The sequence below is a fragment of the Microplitis demolitor genome, chromosome 7, assembly GCF_026212275.2.
Source record: "Microplitis demolitor isolate Queensland-Clemson2020A chromosome 7, iyMicDemo2.1a, whole genome shotgun sequence".
In the NCBI taxonomy this organism is placed as follows: domain Eukaryota; kingdom Metazoa; phylum Arthropoda; class Insecta; order Hymenoptera; family Braconidae; genus Microplitis; species Microplitis demolitor.
The window spans coordinates 3,141,503-3,147,826 of record NC_068551.1 but is presented as its reverse complement, the minus strand read 5'-3'; positions in this window follow the sequence as shown (position 1 = coordinate 3,147,826).

Genomic DNA, 6,324 nt, shown 5'->3' with positions numbered 1-6,324 from the left:
ACAAATCCTAGAGAAACCTAGACAAATCCTAGAGAAATCCAAGAGAAATCCTAGAGAAATCCTAGACAAATCCTAGAGAAACCTAGACAAATCCTAGACAAATCCTAGAGAAACCTAGACAAATCCTAGAGAAATCCTAGACAAATCCTAGAGAAATCCTAGACAAATCCTAGAGAAATCCTAGACAAATCCTAGACAAATCCTAGACAAATCCTAGAGAAATCCTAGACAAATCCTAGACAAATCCTAGAGAAATCCTAGAGAAATCCTAGACAAATCCAAGAGAAATCCTAGAGAAATCCTAGACAAATTCTAGAGAAATCCTAGAGAAATCCTAAAGAAATCCTAGACAAATCCAAGAGAAATCCTAGAGAAATCCTAGACAAATTCTAGAGAAATCCTAGAGAAATCCTAGACAAATCCTAGAGTAATCCTAGAGAAACCTAGACAAATCCTAGAGAAATCCTAGACAAATCCTAGAGAAATCCTAGAGAAACCTAGACAAATCCTAGAGAAATCCTAGACAATTCTTAGACAAATTCTAGAGAAATCGTAGACAAATCCTAGAGAAATCCTAGAGAAACCTATACAAATCCTAAAGAAATCCTAGACAAATCCTAGAGAAACCTAGACAAATCCTAGACAAATCCTAGAGAAACCTAGACAAATCCTAGACAAATCCTAGACAAATCCAAGAGAAATCCAAGAGAAATCCTAGAGAAATCCTAGACAAATCCTAGAGAAATCCTAGACAAATCCTAGAGAAACCTAGACAAATCCTAGAGAAATCCTAAAGAAATCCTAGAGAAATCCTAGACAAATCCTAGAGAAATCCTAGACAAATCCAAGAGAAATCCTAGAGAAATCCTAGAGAAATCCTAGAGAAATCCTAGACAAATCCTAGAGAAATCCTAGAGACATCCTAGACGAATACTAGAGAAACCTAGACAAATCCTAGAGAAATCCTAGAGAAATTCTAGACGAATCCTAGAGAAATCCTAGACAAATCTTAGAGAAATCCTAGACAAATCTAAGAGAAATCCTAGACAAATCCTAGAGAAATCCTAGACAAATCCTAGAGAAACCTAGACAAATCCTAGAGAAATCCTAGAGAAATCCTAGACAAATCCTAGAGAAATCCTAGACAAATCCTAGAGAAATCCTATACAAATCCTACATAAATCCTAGAGAAATCCTAGACAAATCCTAGACAAATTCTAGAGAAATCGTAGACAAATCTTAAAGAAATCCTAGACAAATCCTAGAGAAACCTAGACAAATCCTAGAGAAATCCTAGAGAAACCTAGACAAATCCTAGAGAAACCTAGACAAATCCTAGAGAAATCCAAGAGAAATCCTAGAGAAATCCTAGAGAAATCCTAGAGAAATCCTAGACAAATCCTAGAGAAATCCTAGAGACATCCTAGACGAATACTAGAGAAACCTAGACAAATCCTAGAGAAATCCTAGAGAAATTCTAGACGAATCCTAGAGAAATCCTAGACAAATCTTAGAGAAATCCTAGACAAATCTAAGAGAAATCCTAGACAAATCCTAGAGAAATCCTAGACAAATCCTAGAGAAACCTAGACAAATCCTAGAGAAATCCTAGAGAAATCCTAGACAAATCCTAGAGAAATCCTAGACAAATCCTAGAGAAATCCTATACAAATCCTACATAAATCCTAGAGAAATCCTAGACAAATCCTAGACAAATTCTAGAGAAATCGTAGACAAATCTTAAAGAAATCCTAGACAAATCCTAGAGAAACCTAGACAAATCCTAGAGAAATCCTAGAGAAACCTAGACAAATCCTAGAGAAACCTAGACAAATCCTAGAGAAATCCAAGAGAAATCCTAGAGAAATCCTAGACAAATCCTAGAGAAACCTAGACAAATCCTAGACAAATCCTAGAGAAACCTAGACAAATCCTAGAGAAATCCTAGACAAATCCTAGAGAAATCCTAGACAAATCCTAGACAAATCCTAGACAAATCCTAGAGAAATCCTAGACAAATCCTAGACAAATCCAAGAGAAATTTTAGACAAATCCTAGAGAAATCCTAGACAAATCCTAGAGAAACCTAGACAAATCCTAGAGAAATCCTAGAGAAATCCTAGACAAATCCTAGAGAAATCCTATACAAATCCTAGTCGAATCCTAGAGAAATTCTAGAGAAATCCTAGACAAATCCAAGAGAAATCCTAGAGAAACCTAGACAAATCCTAAAGAAATCCTAGACAAATCCTAGAGAAACCTAGACAAATCCTAGAGAAATCCTAGAGAAACCTAGACAAATCCTAGAGAAACCTAGACAAATCCTAGAGAAATCCAAGAGAAATCCTAGAGAAATCCTAGACAAATCCTAGAGAAACCTACACAAATCCTAGAGAAATCCTAGACAAATCCAAGAAAAATCCTAGAGAAATCCTAGACAAATCCTAGAGAAACCTAGACAAATCCTAGAGAAATCCTAAAGAAATCCTAGAGAAATCCTAGACAAATCCTAAAGAAATCCTAGAGAAATCCTAGAGAAATCCTAGACAAATCCAAGAGAAATCCAAGAGAAATCCTAGAGAAATCCTAGAAAAATTCTAAAAAATACTAGACAAATCCTAGAGAAATCCTAGACAAATCCAAGAGAAATCCAAGAGAAATCCCAGAGAAATCCTAGAGAAATCCTCGAGAAATCCAAGAGAAATCCTAGACAAATCCTAGAGAAATCCTAGACAAATCCAAGAGAAACCCAAGAGAAATCCTAGACAAATCCCAGAGGAATCCTAGAGAAATGGTAGAGAAATCCTAGACAAATCATAAAGAAATCCTAGAAAAATCCTAGACAAATCCTAGACAAATCCTAGACAAATCCTAGACAAATCCTAGACAAATCCTAGACAAATCCCAGAGCAATCCTAGAGAAATCCTAGACAAATGATAGAGGAATCCTAGACAAATCCTAGAGAAACCTAGACAAATCCTAGAGAAATCCTAAAGAAATCCTAGAGAAATCCTAGACAAATCCTAGAGAAATCCTAGACAAATCCAAGAGAAATCCTAGAGAAATCCTAGAGAAATCCTAGAGAAATCCTAGACAAATCCTAGAGAAATCCTAGAGAAATCCTAGACGAATACTAGAGAAACCTAGACAAATCCTAGAGAAATCCTAGAGAAATTCTAGATGAATCCTAGAGAAATCCTAGACAAATCCTAGAGAAATCCTAGACAAATCCAAGAGAAATCCTAGAGAAATCCTAGAGAAATCCAAGAGAAATCCTAGAAAATCCAAGAGAAATTCTAGACAAATTCTAGAGAAATCCTAGACAAATCCTAGAGAGATCCTAGATAAATCCTAGAGAGATTCTAGAGAAATCCTAGACAAATCCTAAAGAAATCCTAGAGAAATCCTAGACAAATCCAAGAGAAATCCTAGAGAAATCCAAGCGAAATACTCGAGAAATCCAAGAGAAATCCTAGACAAATCCTAGACAAATCCTAGAGAAATCCTAGACAAATCCAACAGAAATCCAAGAGAAATCCTAGACAAATCCCAGAGGAATCCTAGAGAAATGGTAGAGAAATCCTAGACAAATCCTAGAGAAATCCTAGAGAAATCCTAGAGAAATTCTAGACGAATCCTAGAGAAATCCTAGACAAATCGTAGAGAAATCCTAGACAAATCCAAGAGAAATCCTAGACAAATCCTAGAGAAACCCTAGACAAATCCTAGAGAAACCTAGACAAATCCTAAAGAAATCCTAGAGAAATCCTAGACAAATCCAAGAGAAATCCTAGAGAAATCCTAGACAAATCCTAGAGAAACCTAGACAAATCCCAGAGAAATCCTAGAGAAATCATAGACGGATCCTAGACAAATCCTAGAGAAATCCTAAAGAAATCCTAGAGAAATCCTAGACAAATCCTAAAGAAATCCTAGAGAAATCCTAGACAAATCCTAGAGAAACCTAGACAAATCCTAGAGAAATCCTAGAGAAACCTAGACAAATCCTAGAGAAACCTAGACAAATCCTAGAGAAATCCAAGAGAAATCCTAGAGAAATCCTAGACAAATCCTAGAGAAACCTAGACAAATCCTAGACAAATCCTAGAGAAACCTAGACAAATCCTAGAGAAATCCTAGACAAATCCTAGAGAAACCTAGACAAATCCTAGAGAAATCCTAGAGAAACCTAGACAAATCCTAGAGAAACCTAGACAAATCCTAGACAAATCCTAGAGAAACCTAGACAAATCCTAGAGAAATCCTAGAGAAACCTAGACAAATCCTAGAGAAATCCTAGACAAATCCTAGAGAAATCCTAGAAAAATCCAAGAGAAATCATAGTCGGATCCTAAAGAAATCCTAGACAAATCCAAGAGAAATCCTAGACAAATCCTAGAGAAATCCTAGAGAAATCCTAGACAAATCCTAGAAAAATCCTAGAGAAATCCTAGACAAAACCTAGAGAAATCCTAGACAAATCCAAGAGAAATCCAAGAGAAATCCTAGAGAAATCCTAGACAAATCCTAGAGAAATCCTAGAGAAATCCTAGACGAAAACTAGACAAATCCTAGACAAATCCTAGAGAAATCCCAGAAAAATCCTAGACAAATCCCAGATCAATCCTAGAGAAATCCTAGACAAATGATAGAGAAATCCTAGACAAATCCTAGAGAAATCCTAGACAAATCCTAGAGAAACCTAGACAAATCCTAGGGAAATCCTAAAGAAATCCTAGAGAAATCCTAGACAAATCCTAGAGAAATCCTAGACAAATCCAAGAGAAATCCTAGAGAAATCCTAGAGAAATCCTAGAGAAATCCTAGACAAATCCTAGAGAAATCCTAGAGAAATCCTAGAGAAATCCTAGACAAATCCAAGAGAAATCCAAGAGAAATCCTAGAGAAATCCTAGAGAAATCCTAGAAAAATTCTAAAAAATACTAGACAAATCCTAGAGAAATCCTAGACAAATCCAAGAGAAATCCTAGAGAAATCCCAGAGAAATCCTAGAGAAATCCTCGAGAAATCCAAGAGAAATCCTAGACAAATCCTAGACAAATCCTAGAGAAATCCTAGACAAATCCAAGAGAAACCCAAGAGAAATCCTAGACAAATCCCAGAGGAATCCTAGAGAAATGGTAGAGAAATCCTAGACAAATCATAAAGAAATCCTAGAAAAATCCTAGACAAATCCTAGACAAATCCTAGACAAATCCTAGACAAATCCTAGAGAAATCCTAGACAAACCCAAGAGAAATCCAAGAGAAATCCTAGAGAAATCCTAGACAAATCCTAGAGAAATCCTAGACAAATCCCAGAGCAATCCTAGAGAAATCCTAGACAAATGATAGAGGAATCCTAGACAAATCCTAGAGAAACCTAGACAAATCCTAAAGAAATCCTAGATAAATCCTAGACAAATCCTAGAGAAATCCTAGACAAATCCAAGAGAAATCCTAGAGAAATCCTAGAGAAATCCTAGAGAAATCCTAGACAAATCCTAGAGAAATCCTAGAGAAATCCTAGAGAAATCCTAGACGAATACTAGAGAAACCTAGACAAATCCTAGAGAAATCCTAGAGAAATTTTAGATGAATCCTAGAGAAATCCTAGACAAATCGTAGAGAAATCCTAGACAAATCCAAGAGAAATCCTAGAGAAATCCTAGAGAAATCCAAGAGAAATCCTAGAAAATCCAAGAGAAATTCTAGACAAATTCTAGAGAAATCCTAGACAAATCCTAGAGAGATCCTAGATAAATCCTAGAGAGATTCTAGAGAAATCCTAGACAAATCCTAAAGAAATCCTAGAGAAATCCTAGACAAATCCAAGAGAAATCCTAGAGAAATCCAAGCGAAATACTCGAGAAATCCAAGAGAAATCCTAGACAAATCCTAGACAAATCCTAGAGAAATCCTAGACAAATCCAACAGAAATCCAAGAGAAATCCTAGACAAATCCCAGAGGAATCCTAGAGAAATGGTAGAGAAATCCTAGACAAATCCTAGAGAAATCCTAGAGAAATCCTAGAGAAATTCTAGACGAATCCTAGAGAAATCCTAGACAAATCCCAGAGAAATCCTAGACAAATCCTAGAGAAATCCTAAAGAAATCCTAGAGAAATCCTAGACAAATCCTAAAGAAATCCTAGAGAAATCCTAGACAAATCCTAGAGAAACCTAGACAAATCCTAGAGAAATCCTAGAGAAATCATAGACGGATCCTAGACAAATCCTAGAGAAATCCTAAAGAAATCCTAGAGAAATCCTAGACAAATCCTAAAGAAATCCTAGAGAAATCCTAGAGAAATCCTAGACAAA